A 19,049-nucleotide genomic window follows, 5' to 3' on the forward strand; every position below is an offset into this window, starting at 1 on the left:
TTTGCATACAATTATTATTATTATTATTTTTTAAAAGTTGACTGTTGATCAACTATTTAAAAATAAATAGTAATTAAATTTAAGTTTGGGTTAAGTTGTTAGGCCTAATTGTAACCTTATAATGTAAAAGGGCTCCCTATAGTTTTAAGCATAAGCTGAGGTAGATTTGTATCACTAAAAACATTTAAACTATAACTGAATGTATTTAAAGAAAGAGCAACTTGTTCAGTAAACAAAAAAAAAAGAAAAAGATTTCCCCCCTGCTGTACCGAGATCATACCGAACCGTTAAAACCGAGGTACATACCGAACCGTCATATTTGTGTACCGTTACACCCCTACAAAACATTAAATACTGAAGTATATATATCAGTAAAATGCAGTCTGAAATGCTTTAAAATTTCCTTTCAGACTGTTTAACTCTGACATATCTAAATTTTTACTTCACAATAAAAGCTTAAGATCTGGAAAAAAAATCACACTGACTGGGATGGAGAGCGAAAACAAAAGTATGCAGACATTTACAAGCATAATTATTGTACTTCTATGCAAAATTGACATAGGAAATGGAACAGACCTTGCTTCAACATCCTCTCTATGAAAGATATAATAATTTTCACACCCAAAAGTGCTCTCGACTGTCCTATTAATCATGTTAATGACCAAGTCATAAATATTACTAACTAGTCTGTGATTTTATATAAATGTGATTTAAATTCACAGCATAAATTATATTGTATTGCCTCATTAATTATAAATGTCAGCATACCATGACAGCACAGGCAGCACACTTCCAGCCACTTGCTGCTGAGAGAAAATGAGTTCCCCTTTAAAAAATGTGCTGCGAGAGAGGAATGTTCAAAGCTTTGTATTCATTCAGTTTTACTGCAAGAATGTAACCCTTCCAAACACGCTACGTTATGTCGTTCATCAGCAAATCTGCCATCTTTGGTGGTTTCAATACAGCACTGTGGCAGGCGGGGCGGCGGGAGAGATATTTGGAGGTGTTCAGCAATGGCTGATCACAGCAAAATGCTTGGTTCAGCATGGGCACATGCACTCAGCACAGACTCAGAGACAGTGCACTAGCGATCAATGGCCACCTGGTGGCGCTGGCAAAAAGGAGATGTGTGACAGGGTGGCAACACCCAGCATTAGCCTAAAAATCCCATTTCAGCCACAGCGGCCACCATGACCAGATTGCCCCAGTGTAGCGGATGTTGATTAAATCCCGTCTCTGGCACACAGTGCCAACACCAAGCACACACACTCAATCACTCCACTGGTGAACACCACTCACACACTTGTGCTGCCATGCAACACACTGATTATTAACTATGCTCACCCTGAACAACCTCACAATACTAATAAAACAATATTAATGCATCAAGGCTTCATCTAATAAAGCGCATTCGTTTTTAAAGGAACAGTTTGGCTAAAAATGTATGTGTCATCATTTACTCACCCTCTTATCATTTTAAAACTGCACTAAAACTCTGTAGAGCACAAAAGAAGATACTTTGAAGAATTTTTTTTGTCCATAAAATGAAATTCACTGGGGTTTAAAAAACACTAGAGCCCTTTGACTTCCATTGCATGGACAAATAAACACAAAGACATTCCATGAGGGTGAATAAATCATGACAATTTTCATATTTGGATGAACTATCCCTTTAAGACAAGCCACTGTTTGATTCTTTTCTTCACTGAATCTGAACTGATGTCCCAAAACCGGCCTGTAATCTTTAATCTGTGTGATGACAGAACATCTCTCTGAATTCTGATTTTAATTAAAAAAAAAAAAAGTGTTCAGACCGATCAGTGTTTGACATTAAAATACCTCGAGAGCGCTTCGAAAGCATAACCGTCTGTATGGTATTTTGATGTCATACACCGATCAGTCTGCACACGCAAACAAAGCCAAAACCTAGATATTTTAGGCAATATAGAAATCCTGGCCAGGACGCATCCTGGAAAAATGGCACGTATGGTCACCCTAATATATATATATATATATATATATATATATATATACACACAGATATATAAATCATCGGTCTAACTTTGATACTCTAACATTAGGTTCTCATGGGTCATTCGGTACATATAGCTAAATACAAAAGTATTGAGATTCCTTGACCCTTAGGCTTTGAGAGTTGGTCTGCGTGACCTACATAGATAAAAATAATCAAAGATGTCTGGTTCAAAAGCCAAAACATGAGTTATGTAAGCAGTGTAAAATAAACAGCCAAATAAAAGTAAGAAATGACAGCTTTCACAGCTCGGCAAACTCACTGGCATGAGATTTATAGACAATTTTACTTTAATTTCTGTAAACAACTTTGCAATGGCCTGCTGTCTATGCATCAACAAATAGGGCTAATTTCTGGAGGCTGTTTTGAGGCATTCAATCTGATTTGCCATGTAATGAGGTTTCTCTCTTGTTAAACTTCCATCTGTAAATCAGGTCATCCTCTCTCTGCTCTCCCTTCTCTTTTAAGCCATCAGCTACCTGGGTGTTACTTTGAGGAAGTATTCTGTGAAAGCTGAGGCCTCTTGTTTTCTTTTCCTCCTTTCTATGCCAGTAAGTTGTGTAGACCCAAGATCAATCTACCCGCAGAACTCTTGATGAAAGCACTGCATAATCCAAACACCAGTCACTCACAAAATTCTTCACATACATTACCATTCAAATGTTTGGAGTTTTCTTGTTTGAAAGAAATGAATACTTTTACTCAGCATAGATGTCAAAAGATTTATGATGTTACAAAAAATTTCTAGTTAAAATAAATGCAGTTCTTTTGAACTTTATTTTTTATAAAAAATTCGGAAAAAACGTATCATGGTTTACACAAAAATATTAAACAGCACAAGTGCTTTCAACATTGAAAATAATAAGAAATGTTTCTTAAACATGAAATCATCATATTAGAATGATTTACGGCTGAAAGATCATGTGACACTGAAGACTGGAATAACGGCTGCTGAAAATTTAGCTTTGTTTTAAAAAATTTTAATATATTAAAACACAATGCACTTATTTTAAATTATAGTAATATTTCACATTGTTACTGTTTTTATCGATCAAATAAATCTTACCGACCACAAACATTTTAACAGCAGTGTACATCAGCCTCTGCATTTTTTATTATATTAGAGTTTTAAAGATTTTAGCTACCAATAAAAATGCAGTACTCTCAGCTTCACTTTAGAATTTTTTTAAAGCATATTCAGTCAGTTCAATTTCAATTCAACAAATCATAATTTGATTCCAAAACTATCATAAATCAGTTCAACAACTCAATTCTTCAAAAGGTGTCTCCTGCTAATCCTGTGAAGGTTCCACATAAACACTGTGCTAAAGTATGTCTGCTTTGATCAGCCAATAAAAACAGAATAAGATGAAATCTGGAGAGGATTTTCAGTGTAGATTCTTTGTGTTGTTGAATGCTCCTGTGTGTGCTTGTTTGTACAGTGCGAGCATACTTTTCATGGTATAAATGCCAGTGCAGATAGGCCTTCTATGCCATTTTTGTAGTGCTGCACACAGCAAGGCACTTATCTGTAATGTTTTGCCCTGTGTAAGCATTTTCAATAACCAGAATAATTAATAATTAATTTCGATGGATCAATCCAGAATAATTTAGGAAAGCATCACAATGCATCAGTGAATGGATTTTACCCCCATCTCTTGCATGTACACAGAATTTGTGAAGACCTAGTCCAGGTTGTAATCAAATATTTTAGATTGGTGGGACCAAATGTTCAAGTTTAATAATGTCTCATTGACTACGTTTACATGGACATCAGTAATCTAATTATTTACCTTATTCTAAATAAGCCAATATTATGATTATGGTGTTTACATGAGTTGCTTTTAGAATATTCCTTTCATGTTCCTGTTTTACATGTTATAGTACATAGTTCGATTAATGGCACACGTTATTACTTCACCACGCGACGCCATCCGACATCCCCTCCGGAATTTCACATATAAACATATAGTTCATCTTCGTGATGATGCCATGTACAGTTTTGGGTGTTTCATTTTTAATTTTATGAAAGCTTCAAGTGCAGTTAATTATTTGTACGTGCATACAGACGACGGCGGTGTTGAAGCTCTTTTATATGCGGTCAAACGGTTGAGCACTGCCGTGTGTGTATCCTGTCGCAAAATGCGGCGAAAAGTCCTACACGATGGTAATAATGTGATTAAGGTGTGTACATGTCTTTACTGCACTTCAATAATGTGACTAAAATAGGAATACTCCGCATGTCTAAATTCGATTAGTGTTTACTTCGATTATGACTTTAGCCGGATTAAGGTAATCAAAAATCTGTTTACATGGTAGATTCTTAATCAGAGTATTGTCTTAATCGTATTAAAATCGGAGTATTGTTGTCCATGTGAACGTACTGACTGAAAAACCCTTATTGATCAATAACTACTCCGAAACATAAAGCTATCAACATAAAGCTTATAACGGTTACAAACAAACCCACACATCACTAAAAGCATCACCCCATTCCTTGAACTTTGACCATACACTTCCAGCACTACAACAAGGTTTCTTCGTGTTGACAGATGTTTCCTGTTTTATGGTGCATTGAAAATTCATGCTGAGCTCTGTATTTTGTGGCTGAAATCTTACATGAGTGTATCTATGCTTGTGTGTGCTAGTGTTTGTCTGAGCGTCCACATGCAGCCCTGCTGGTGAACTCATTCTTAATCAGAGTATTGTCTTAATCATATTAAAATCGGAGTATTGTTGTCCATGTAAACGTACTGACTGAAAAACCCTTATTGATCAATAACTACTCCGAAACATAAAGCTATCAACATAAAGCTTATAACGGTTACAAACAAACCCACACATCACCAAAAGCATCACCCCATTCCTTGAACTTTGACCATACACTTCCAGCACTACAACAAGGTTTCTTCGTGTTGACAGATGTTTCCTGTTTTATGGTGCATTGAAAATTCATGCTGAGCTCTGTATTTTGTGGCTGAAATCTTACATGAGTGTATCTATGCTTGTGTGTGCTAGTGTTTGTCTGAGCGTCCACATGCAGCCCTGCTGGTGAACTCTGAATGCTGAGTTAGTGTCTAAGACTGTCTTGTAAGGGCGCCTCTGTTTCACCGGTCCTTTGGCCTCTTCATGACAGTGTCTTGTCCTGGCTTTTAAAGCATTATGTTCAGCAACCTGAGTCAGCAATTGAGAGGAGAATTAAGAAAGTGAGTGATTAGTCATGTCATGTAAAACTAGATGGACATTTTTTGTTCACAAACTATTGTCTGGCTATCCGGCTGAAATTTCCCTTTTATAAAATAATAATTCCAGGAATTGAACCTAAACCTTCCAGATTGCAAAATCACTCCCCACTGTGCTATAGCAAACTATTTTATGAGATGTCAAAATCACCAGAATGTAAACCTTTTTTATTTAGTTCATAATCTGCACTAAATCTTGGTAATGAGTTTTGGTCACTAAAAGCTGTTCAATATCTATGGCTTATTAGTCACAAACGACGGCACACATTGAAATGAGAAAAACCGGCCAAGCAACCTATCAACCACACTTTAAACATTATGCAAGTTGAGTTTCCATGTTAAAGTTGCATCTGCTTAGTTTGGCAGCGTGTTTGTTCAGTTGTCAGGTGAGGCTGCAGTAACTCAGGCTACCGTAAAGAGTGTAAAGCCTAAGACAGCCTGAAGATGGACATTTTTTGTTCACAAACTATTGTCTGGCTATCCGGCTGAAATTTCCCTTTTATAAAATAATAATTCCAGGAATTGAACCTAAACCTTCCAGATTGCAAAATCACTCCCCACTGCGCTATAGCAAACTATTTTATGAGATGTCAAAATCACCAGAATGTAAACCTTTTTTATTTAGTTCATAATCTGCACTAAATCTTGGTAATGAGTTTTGGTCACTAAAAGCTGTTCAATATCTATGGCTTATTAGTCACAAACGACGGCACACATTGAAATGAGAAAAACCGGTCAAGCAACCTATCAACCACACTTTAAACATTATGCAAGTTGAGTTTCCATGTTAAAGTTGCATCTGCTTAGTTTGGCAGCGTGTTTGTTCAGTTGTCAGGTGAGGCTGCAGTAACTCAGGCTACCGTAAAGAGTGTAAAGCCTAAGACAGCCTGACCCTTTCCACAAAAAGAAACACTTCAGGACCTGTCACCTGTTCAGCCTGAAAAAGTTCCACAAAAACACTACACATGAATGCTTGCTGAGCTCCTGCGTGTGCTGATGAAACATAAGAAGAATGCATTAGTACATACTACATACATCATGGCTTTTAAATTGAGTTTAGCTGTGCCTTCCACATTCACTAATCTAAACAAATTCTCTGATCCCTATGGATGTGTAAAGCAATCATGACCATCATCTTTTTATTATTGCGCTAGTCGACATGCCTTTTGGGTTTAACTGCAATGAAGAGGCAAGGGAGGGTGGACGATCAGCTCATATTACTAACACATTCACTGTAATACAGCAGCATGGCAAAAGCAACATAATACCCAATGCTCAATGCACTGCAATGAAGACAAATGCCTGTCTTCATATATGTGTGTGCGCTAGTGAAAACACATGACAATAACCATTTAGATGTATTCTGACTGAGCAATCCTGTAATTAGTGGTCAGCCGATATTTGATATTTTTCAAATATCGGCCGATAAGTTTTTCTGTTTGGCCGATGTGTTTGTGGTGGGACTTTTATTTTGACGGCGCTGAGAACGGCAGCGCCTGAACACTCAGTGCTCACATTCTCCCTCGTTCACTGTCGTCGTTAACAGTTCTGTCCACGGATAGAAGTCGTCTAATAATCAGATAGAACGGTTAAACAAAGCAATTCAATTTATACAAAAAGTATTATAACGATTGCTTTTATATTGTTAGTAATAGAAAGGCAAACATTATAATACTTTCTAGTTTTCCATCAGCATTCAGCAAATACGCAGTTATATCATTTAAACAAATCTTTGAATGACTAATGAACATCTAATTTCAAAAACCTTGCAAACTTAGTCGAATCCAGCTGTGAGATCTTATGAAGTGTGCATTTGTATCCTGCATGATCACGTGCACGCTGCATGATGGTCGGTCCGTGCGAATTGAATGCGGACAGGAGGAGCGTTCAGCTTCATTCAGACGCGCAATCGACAAACTTTAAAGGGGTCATATGATGCTGCTAAAAAGAACATTATTTTGTGTATTTGGTGTAATGAAATGCGTTTATGCGGTTTAAGGTTCAAAAAACACATTATTTTTCACATACTGTACATTATTGTTTGAATAATGTACTGAAAAAGCGAGGTGTGCTCTGATTGGCCAGCTATCCAGTGCATTGTGATTGGCCAAATTCCTCAAGGATGTGACGGAAATGTTACGTCCCTTACCATACTGTGATGCCTGCGGCAACCACATGTGACGACCACGGGCTGGACTCGCTTCGTCCACGGTGAAAGCCGATCTGGCGATAGACAGCGCGAAGTTGAAGTATTTCCTCCGCAGCCAGCACGGATCAGCTCAACTTTTATAAAGAATATCTCTTTGGATTTGAGACTTTAGTCTTTGCAACTTTACAGATCTTCTTTACGCACCAAGAGCTTGTATCACTCCAAAGAGAAAGGAAAAATTGAAATCGCATCATATGACCCCTTTAAACTCGTAATTTCAAATTATGCTACGCTTCATGCTTTTGCCCACTGCCATATTCATGTCATTTTCACTGTGTGCTGTATGTAAAATGAGAGTTACCTTGGCTTTATTTGAAAAAATGTGATTTCCAATGCACACAAACTTCCCAGAATACTGAGTGCCCTGTTGGTTACAGTGTTTACTTCCTTTTTAATTATATTTTTATTAAATATTTGTTTATTTGTGAAAAATATTTTGTCATTTAAAGTATAAGCATGTTTATTTTACACATTTATTTTTTAATCCATTTTCAAATTATTTCAAATTTCTTAAATATTAAATAAAATAAACCAAATTATATCGGCTTTATATCCACCCTGCTTTCCAAGATATCGGCATCGGCTGTCAAAAAAATCAATGTCGGTCGACCACTACCAGTAATAACTAATAAATGCACTAATACGATCAACTGGTGGAACGGAACAGAAATAAATATGTATTACTCATAAAGAAACACATATTCGACCACTACCAGTAATAACTAATAAATGCACTAATACGATCAACTGGTGGAACGGAACAGAAATAAATATGTATTACTCATAAAGAAACACATATTTCAGAACTAATTGAACAGACTGATGCTTGATGATGACTAAAAATTGTTGATTGACTCATTTTCATCTTTTTTTTTTTATGATTAAAAGCTGCAGACAGTGAGTCATTAAGCATTTGTATTAAATAACAGAGCTTTAGAAAAGGATGATAACATTATTTGTCTGAAAGAGATAAAGTGAGTGATAGTCGGATGGTCATGTGATCTTAACTTGTTGGCCCCAATGAGGTGACCTGCTCCATGCAAAATACAGCTTTTATTACATAACCGATATGACTTCATCTCATGTGACTGTAAATTATTTAACATATTTTCAAAATTACTATTCATTACCAAGTGCACCTTTAAAAACTCACTGGTCAGTATGTCTGAACGTGAAGGATACTGACCTTTTGCACAGACAGGATTGGTCTCTGTGTTTAACAGAAGGCTCAGAGCTCTGCCATCAGAATGAAGATGTTTACACTGAGCCATTGCCTCAGTCTCTCTTTTACTCAGAGCCACATTATGTAAATGAAGGTCTGACACCAAATTTGACCACAACTGGGTGAAAAGTTCTGCTGCACTTACAGTACATTACTCTGAATTAAATTAGTTTAGTCTGGGAGAGAGAGACAGTACAACTCAGTATTGCTAAAAAGCTTTCTTTTCTGCAACTTCATTATGGACCTTTCTGCCAAACTTCTGGCTAAAACGATTCACATGCAGCTATAAATGATATAATTAACATCACCTAAGTCTTGGATTCAATGGATTTTGAGACCACCGCTTCCAGAGCACATGACCCTTCATAACATCTGCAGTAAAACTACAGAAGACCACAATCCCATCCAAGTCGGTATACAGATATCGGCATCGGCTGTCAAAAAAATCAATGTCGGTCGACCACTACCAGTAATAACTAATAAATGCACTAATACGATCAACTGGTGGAACGGAACAGAAATAAATATGTATTACTCATAAAGAAACACATATTTCAGAACTAATTGAACAGACTGATGCTTGATGATGACTAAAAATTGTTGATTGACTCATTTTCATCTTTTTTTTTTTTAATGATTAAAAGCTGCAGACAGTGAGTCATTAAGCATTTGTATTAAATAACAGAGCTTTAGAAAAGGATAACATTATTTGTCTGAAAGAGATAAAGTGAGTGATAGTCGGATGGTCATGTGATCTTAACTTGTTGGCCCCAATGAGGTGACCTGCTCCATGCAAAATACAGCTTTTATTACATAACCGATATGACTTCATCTCATGTGACTGTAAATTATTTAACATATTTTCAAAATTACTATTCATTACCAAGTGCACCTTTAAAAACTCACTGGTCAGTATGTCTGAACGTGAAGGATACTGACCTTTTGCACAGACAGGATTGGTCTCTGTGTTTAACAGAAGGCTCAGAGCTCTGCCATCAGAATGAAGATGTTTACACTGAGCCATTGCCTCAGTCTCTCTTTTACTCAGAGCCACATTATGTAAATGAAGGTCTGACACCAAATTTGACCACAACTGGGTGAAAAGTTCTGCTGCACTTACAGTACATTACTCTGAATTAAATTAGTTTAGTCTGGGAGAGAGAGACAGTACAACTCAGTATTGCTAAAAAGCTTTCTTTTCTGCAACTTCATTATGGACCTTTCTGCCAAACTTCTGGCTAAAACGATTCACATGCAGCTATAAATGATATAATTAACATCACCTAAGTCTTGGATTCAATGGATTTTGAGACCACCGCTTCCAGAGCACATGACCCTTCATAACATCTGCAGTAAAACTACAGAAGACCACAATCCCATCCAAGTCGGTATACGAATATTAATTTTTTTCATCTACCGTTTCACTTATTGTATGAATAGTGTTTCAGCTAGTCTATTTATAAAAAGACAAGCATCAAAACATTTTTTTTTTACAGTTTTATTTTTACTTATAAAATGACTAAATCAAAAAAAATTTCTATGGTCTGGAGGGTGTTTTGTTGTGGCAGGAGCTGAACTGGGGCAGACTGGTCTGGTTTGGGAAATATTAATTTTTTTCATCTACCGTTTCACTTATTGTATGAATAGTGTTTCAGCTAGTCTATTTATAAAAAGACAAGCATCAAAAATTTTTTTTTTACAGTTTTATTTTTACTTATAAAATGACTAAATCAAAAAAAAATTCTATGGTCTGGAGGGTGTTTTGTTGTGGCAGGAGCTGAACTGGGGCAGACTGGTCTGGTTTGGGCTGCTTGCATTCAGCCAGTTGTGTTTCTGCGTGAGTTGTGCTGTCTGTGCAGGCTTTTTGTTCAGGTCTGACAGGCACCCACTGCAATTAACTCCCTGGATCACCCTGTATACTCAATCACACGGACAGAGAGAACATCCCTCCAACGCTGTACACCCGGCCCCACACACACGCATAACAAAGGCACACAACACTGTAGTTCACGTACCAGTATAGAGCTGCAAGGAGTAGAGCGCATGGTAATAAATCTGAGTTGCGTTTGCACTTATAGTGTAATAAATTAAGAAAGACAAAGACATAAATTAAAGAACATGTTTAGGAAATATTCACCAAGAGCTTCATATGAAACAGAACAGAGGGAGAAACTGAAATGTGAACATCTATTTCCCACTCTTTCAAGTGTTGAAGTTGAAGACACAGGTAATCCCTGTCTCAACAGTCCCTTCCCTTCCAGTGTTTGTGGACCTTTGTGTGTGTGTAGTTTATACTATCCTAAATGTGCCCACTAGGATAGTATAAACTGAAATCACACCACTGGGACCAGCAAATGGTCCCCGTAATGACAAAGGCTCAATAAACAAATACTAATGTTTTAACGAAAACGTAAATCAGCAAAAAAGGGATAGAAAATATCATTACTCGCATACATTAAGGAAAAGTCCCTCGAGATGCAACCTTATTAAATATCAGACCAATACTGACAAGCTGATAATTTTTTTGTTATGCCTGACAACCAGTAAATATTATATTAAAATCACAGTTTATATTAAAATTCTATACACATTTTAAAAATTAGTCAAGACAAAAAAGTAACAATTAAAAACAGACATTTTAAATGTTACAAGTTAATTCAGGCACAAAATTGCTAGATTACTTTTAAATGTTATTAAATCAGTAGTATTTTTGATAAGTTGCCACTGAATGGATATTCACCCTATTTTTTAAATGGCTGTTATTGATCTTACTGTGAATGATTCAACAATGCATGTTTGTTTTTTTTATTTGTAATTTGATAATAAAAAAAATCTATTTTTGTCTAGTGACTTGACACGACTTCTTTAACCATTCAGTCAGTAATAAACCTGCTCCTTTTTTTTACTATGATACCAAAATATTGTGCATCCCCACCATGATCCTCAAACAAACATGTATGTGAGTGTGTGGGATGAGGTTTTGATAAGGCTTTTCAATGCAGCAGATAAAACCTTAATGAGCTATTGTAATCAAATAAACATCAGATAAGTTGCACATAAGTGATAATGGAGTAAACAACATAAATCCACATTTGCTCATGCACTGATGATAGAACAACTTTTAGCTCTTAGCTTCAAATGCTTTTAAAGGTAAGGTGTCATTAAAGGACATGCTGGCCAGACAGAAACATCTCCAACCTGGAGGCTTTGGAAGAATATCTGTCTAGCCAGCTCTGCTTGGCTTATTTAGTTAGTTGCAAAAATAGCCAAATTCACATTACAGAGCTATGCACTTCTCCGCTTTTATCTGGATCCAGGCCATATAGAGAACAAAACTGTGACCGAAATGACAGAACAACATGCCTTCTAACCATCACTACTGCTCTCACTGGCACCCAGAACAAATCTGTCTGGACTCAGTGAGGTCATGCAGAGTAGCACTGTTCTGAAATAACCTACGCTGTCATTTATTATTATTTAACGTGCATCAAGAGATGTTCTTCTATAACAGTAAGATGAATGTTAGAAACAAGGAAGAGTCTCAAAATCAGAAATAAAAGTGAAAGCAATCCAGACCTCACCTCAGCTGACATGAACAGGTTATTCAAAATAAGGCCCAGCCCATGCTCAAACATTACATTATGAACTCCCAAGCAAGTATTTTAACTTTTATGGACATCCATTTAAGAAAACTACACAAGTGCTTCATTAATAAAAACAATCTATTTACAAACAATTTCTACCTTACATTAACATTTTTCAAACATGATTTTCATAAATGTCCCTGGGAGAGTAGCATTTCAAAGTGAAACGTGCAGGCTGTTTGTAACTGGATATGTGAGTCAAGTGTGAGAGGGACTCCTCACACCTCACTTGTCTCATGTTCTTATAATCACTAACGGGCAATGATGCTAAATGATGCACATTTTAGGTTACCTGAGAAAACATTTTTTACAGTGCTGTTACTAAGAAATTCTATTAAAAATAATTTAAAAAAAATCTCACGCAGAACAGTTTAATTCTTTATTATAAATTTAATTTAAAATAATATAATATGAAAAAATGAAGCAGTTATTGCTCATGAATTCCCTTTTTGAGGTCAATATAATACATCTCTATGTAGTAGAGTTTGCACACTACCACACCTGTGTGTAACTGTAAGAGTTTTGTTACAGTTCTGTGCCCATCATCCGCTATTTCCACCACTTAATCAAGCCACTCATCTTTAAAACATGCCGTTTTATTTCACGTCATTACATTAGCATTGGCTCTCAAGTTGAGCTATTTCGTCTGTAACCATTAAAGTATTCGATTTCTATAGTGACTGATTTAGCGCACATTATTCTCTTTCTATGAAACCTGTAAACCACATTTACCGGTTCTATAGCGACACCAACCTAAGCATATAGTGGTTTGCCCGAGCACTGCAATTACTTTGCATTTCATTTTTGCACCATAACCATGAGCGGAAAAGAACAGGATGTTTTGATGGCATTCTTGAGTCGAAAAATCTAATACAAATGTTGAAACCAATTCCGACAGATTCATTTTGTGTGATTCAAATAGGCCTGGAGATATAATTGATAGCTCAGTATACAATTCTGATTATTTATCAGGCTATTAAGGATCGTTTCGTGAGAATTCATATTATGAATGAATACCCAGGAAGTACTTTTGCTCATTAAAGGAGAGATAACTGCAAATCATCTGTTTTGTGCTTATGTTAATTGTATTTAAAGTGGATTTGTGTGATTTTGTCTGCAGCGAGGAACTGGTTTTATGAAAGACAAAGATGTTTTTTTTTCACTCCAGGATTGCTCAGAGTGGGGGTTCTCTCACTGGAGAGTGAGAAATGGAAAACCCAGAGCGATAACGGAAAGCTTTGAGCAGTGAGAGGTAATCCTGCTGTTGTACTGAATATCTAACAAGGCTACCCGAGTCACAAGGCCACTGATATTCAGAATAACAGCACTCTTGCTCATGTGATATTGCTCGATTTTACTTTTCATCTTTAGAGTCATCTGTAATTATAATTGAAGCTTAGAAAAATGAGTGAAATTCTACTCAAATAAAAGTTCAAAGGCATAACAAAGCCTCATGTTCTTATGATTTCTTGTAAGTGCATTAGATCAGCTTGTTTGGGCCTCTCTGCATATATAAGGGTGTGTGTGGTTAGCATTAACCACTCAGCTTCTCTCTGGGATTGATGCCATATTAAACCTCTATTTGGCTCATCTATCACTCCGTCCCTCTTACACACTACTTCAGCACTTTCGATTGTTTTGTACACACAGTATCTGAATCACAGAGTATCAGAGTTCTTATCTGAATTTTCTTGACAATACGGCTGTCACTATTATGCAATTTTGGCTTACAATTAATTGTTATACAAATAATTCTGATTATGTCACTTAGAAGTATGATATAATGCATGCATGATATCCTGTGAGCAAATATTTGTAAATAAATATTCCACAGGGTAGAATATGACATGAATAGCATGGCTCAACAGTAAGGCTTTTTTCAGCTGTTTTGGTCAGTGGTTATGATTTTTACTTCATCTACACACCTTTTTTAGCAAATTTATTTTAACAATTGCTATTTCCACCACTTAATCAAGCCACTCATCTTTAAAACATGCCGTTTTATTTCACGTCATTACATTAGCATTGGCTCTCAAGTTGAGCTATTTCGTCTGTAACCATTAAAGTATTCGATTTCTATAGTGACTGATTTAGCGCACATTATTCTCTTTCTATGAAACCTGTAAACCACATTTACCGGTTCTATAGCGACACCAACCTAAGCATATAGTGGTTTGCCCGAGCACTGCAATTACTTTGCATTTCATTTTTGCACCATAACCATGAGCGGAAAAGAACAGGATGTTTTGATGGCATTCTTGAGTCGAAAAATCTAATACAAATGTTGAAACCAATTCCGACAGATTCATTTTGTGTGATTCAAATAGGCCTGGAGATATAATTGATAGCTCAGTATACAATTCTGATTATTTATCAGGCTATTAAGGATCGTTTCGTGAGAATTCATATTATGAATGAATACCCAGGAAGTACTTTTGCTCATTAAAGGAGAGATAACTGCAAATCATCTGTTTTGTGCTTATGTTAATTGTATTTAAAGTGGATTTGTGTGATTTTGTCTGCAGCGAGGAACTGGTTTTATGAAAGACAAAGATGTTTTTTTTTCACTCCAGGATTGCTCAGAGTGGGGGTTCTCTCACTGGAGAGTGAGAAATGGAAAACCCAGAGCGATAACGGAAAGCTTTGAGCAGTGAGAGGTAATCCTGCTGTTGTACTGAATATCTAACAAGGCTACCCGAGTCACAAGGCCACTGATATTCAGAATAACAGCACTCTTGCTCATGTGATATTGCTCGATTTTACTTTTCATCTTTAGAGTCATCTGTAATTATAATTGAAGCTTAGAAAAATGAGTGAAATTCTACTCAAATAAAAGTTCAAAGGCATAACAAAGCCTCATGTTCTTATGATTTCTTGTAAGTGCATTAGATCAGCTTGTTTGGGCCTCTCTGCATATATAAGGGTGTGTGTGGTTAGCATTAACCACTCAGCTTCTCTCTGGGATTGATGCCATATTAAACCTCTATTTGGCTCATCTATCACTCCGTCCCTCTTACACACTACTTCAGCACTTTCGATTGTTTTGTACACACAGTATCTGAATCACAGAGTATCAGAGTTCTTATCTGAATTTTCTTGACAATACGGCTGTCACTATTATGCAATTTTGGCTTACGATTAATTGTTATACAAATAATTCTGATTATGTCACTTAGAAGTATGATATAATGCATGCATGATATCCTGTGAGCAAATATTTGTAAATAAATATGCCACAGGGTAGAATATGACATGAATAGCATGGCTCAACAGTAAGGCTTTTTTCAGCTGTTTTGGTCAGTGGTTATGATTTTTACTTCATCTACACACCTTTTTTAGCAAATTTATTTTAACAATATATATTTTATGCATTTTTAAATAAAAATGAAAGCTAAATTTTTTTATGAAATGAAAAACTAAAGTTTTCCATATTAAAACAAAAATAGGTTTTAAAATGGACAGTTATAGCTATAAACAGCAATAAATAAATAAGTACAGTAAATGACAAACACACTTCTGGTAGCTAGATAATTCTACCTTGGACAAATTTAAATCAGCATAAAATACATAATAGACAAATCGGTTCCTCACTGTATCCTGCAGTAACCAAAAATGTTTGGAATTATGTTAACGAGGAACTAAAGTGAACACCAAGCACTTTGCATTTTAACAATGTACATAAGAAATGAACTGCACAATGGACTCAGAGAAACACACTGAGATACAGCACAGTAGCACACTGTAAACATGAAAACTCTCACATAATGTACTACTGGAAAAATGTGACATTTAACTTCAAATTCCCTTATCTGGATGGCAATGAGCAACTGGAAGTTAATCACAAAATAATTGTACTCATTACAACCGAGAAAAATAGTACCATCCTCTCACATACAGTCTCTTAACAAACCACATCATCTCGCATAGAGTTTCTTAACAAACCACAGTGTCTCATTCTGTTCCAGACTGTTTCTTGTCCAAGGTTTTTAGGAAACGCCAATAACCACATTGTGTCAAACAGCTCACATCAGGACTCTGCCTTAGGAGAAAGAAGGTTTAGTTCTGTATCACATTACTCTGTTGGGGTCACGAAGGCTTGAGAGTAGGGCTGGGTATCAAGTTCGATACTTTTTAGGCACCGACCGAATTGCCTCGATACCATCGAGTATCGAAAAACGTCTCGTCGTTCGGTACCAAATTTCGATACCTAAGGGGTTAATCTCATCCTAAGTGTTTGACATCCGCGAGAGCGATTCGAAAGCGTACAGAGCAGTATGCTCTCTGTAGCTCTCGTGGTACTGTAATACACCGATCGGTCTGCGTCACCAGTGACACTCAGAGATGTGGCTCCCATGTGAGGCTATAGTGTGAATGTGTCCCAGCCCCCTAAGATGTAAGGCTACATTTACACTGGTGCATTTTTGTTTTAAAATGAAAACGATCCTCGTCATACTGGCGTTTCCACTGCGTTTCAAGCCGGCTTTCCACCATCTCTGACAAACGACAGACCGAAAGTCATTCATTTCCAATGGAGAGTGCGGGAGCTGCATGGAGTTCCGATCATGCAGATGTCCATTCATTCATACTACGCGACCGAAAGCACATGCTATGTGACCATTAATGCACACTGTAGCATCATGCGACATAAGACAATAAATAAGATTTTACTCAAAACTCACTTTAAACCACCATCGAGTGTTTGTAATAATTTCCGATTGCCGTCTAATGTGTGTTTTGGCCATGTAATGTTGCTGAAATTAAATATGTTATTACCTCTGAGTCAGAGCAGTGATCATTGAAGAGAGAACACAGGCAGACAGCGCTGGAAGCTGCTAATGCTATCAGTAAATCAGTGGAAAATAAATAGAAATCATGATTCTGTCTGAGCTATGCGTTTTAAATAACAGATGTGTAAACTGAAGACTATTTGAGCTTTATTGAAATTATATGCACTGATTTATTGTGTTGGTTACATTTTGTTCCTTTGTGCAGTGGCTCAGGAGATGAGTCTTTGAGTCTGTATAAACATCAACAAGCTGAAAAATAAAGCCAAAGTTTTTTTTTTTAGATAATGCAATGTTGTTAAAATTGATTTCATAAAACTGGTATAGAAAAAAGTATCGTTCAGGAACCGGTATCGAAGTCAAGGTATCGGTATCGATATCGAACATTTTTGAAAAATACCCAGCCCTACTTGAGAGAAGGTCTCCTAAACCATGGATTCGTCTGCTCAAACTCAGTCAAGAGATTACACCACAGTTCATACCCTAAGGATTAAAGCGAATATTACAATCACTGTATCTGTGCGCAGGCCACAGTCTTTCATGTTTACTTCATTACAAGTACCCGGCTGGCCCACCTGCTGGCATAAGGAGAAGAACGATGAGGAAGGTTGGGTATGGGCTGCACAATTAATCGAATTTCTAATCGTGATTACAATTACGGGTGCAACAATTACGTAATCATTCAAAGCAGCAATTCATTGTTCAAAGTCTACCCGTGTTATTCTGCATGCTTAAGCTGTGTTTTTTTCTTTCTACAGGTTATCTTAAGGTTTTTTCCATTGCTTTAATTTTAGTTTTAGTATAACATTATAATACCATGCATATTTTTACTTTTTTATTTTATTTAAAGAAGAAACCAATCCAATGTATAGTTGATATTTATGGCTTAATACCATAGAAAAGCAATGCAAGTTTTTGAGTTAGTGTTTTCAGTTTGTTATTATTATTTTCATATAAAAATAAGGGCTGTCATGATTCGTCAATTTTATTAGACTATTCGATTTTTTTAAATCCTCGACTTAATTTTGCTCGTGTCGACTAACTGGCAGAATACTGGAAGTGGCGCATTTCACGGACGAGAATCCCATGCATATTTTTACTTTTTTATTTTATTTAAAGAAGAAACCAATCCAAAGTATAGTTGATATTTATGGCTTAATACCATAGAAAAGCAATGCAAGTTTTTGAGTTAGTGTTTTCAGTTTGTTATTATTATTTTCATATAAAAATAAGGGCTGTCGTGATTCGTCAATTTTATTAGACTATTCGATTTTTAAAAATCCTCGACTTAATTTTGCTCGTGTCGACTAACTGGCAGAATACTGGAAGTGGCGCATTTCAATCTTGGAACGCACCGAGCGCCATTTCATCAGATTTGTAAGGTAAATCATCTATAAATCCACGCAAACACAGGAGAATACATCATTATCTCGCGGTTTCAAATAGTTCCAAAGGAACTGTTATCATTTACATGTGTAGAGCATCTCAAACTCCATCTCTGCATGTTGTTGTGAGTTTGGGTTTATTATAATGTTAATCTTGGAACGCACCGAGCGCCATTTCATCAGATTTGTAAGGTAAATCATCTATAAGTTAAATTAAATTTTATTAATCAAAAAGGCTGTCTAATTAATTGAGTTTTACAGTTTTATCTTTACCAAATTCTGTTTTCCATTATTTTCTGGATTAAATTTTAATGGTTCCATTAAATTTTCATAATCAAAAGCATCTCCAATTAATTGATTTTTTTTTCTTCAGTTTTTTTCAGAAATACTGCACATTTTCATTTCTCTCCTAAACAAATTCTGGTAAATAATATTTCTGGTAAATACTCATTTAAAAAGTGTTTTTTGATTATAATTTTATTAGTAGTAGACTAGAACATGTGGATATGTTGTCATTCTTACACTATAATA

At 36.1% G+C, this 19,049-nt stretch overlaps 1 protein-coding gene across 5 annotated transcripts in view; it reads right to left on the bottom strand.

Annotated features, from left to right (window-relative positions):
- Nucleotides 1-19,049, bottom strand: part of LOC107593909 (serine/threonine-protein kinase WNK3-like) — a 60,855-nt gene that overhangs the window by 27,755 nt on the left and 14,051 nt on the right. The window lies entirely within an intron of this gene.

This window comes from Sinocyclocheilus grahami, unplaced genomic scaffold, assembly GCF_001515645.1.
Source record: "Sinocyclocheilus grahami isolate Dianchi unplaced genomic scaffold, SAMN03320097.WGS_v1.1 scaffold177.1, whole genome shotgun sequence".
Taxonomy (NCBI): domain Eukaryota; kingdom Metazoa; phylum Chordata; class Actinopteri; order Cypriniformes; family Cyprinidae; genus Sinocyclocheilus; species Sinocyclocheilus grahami.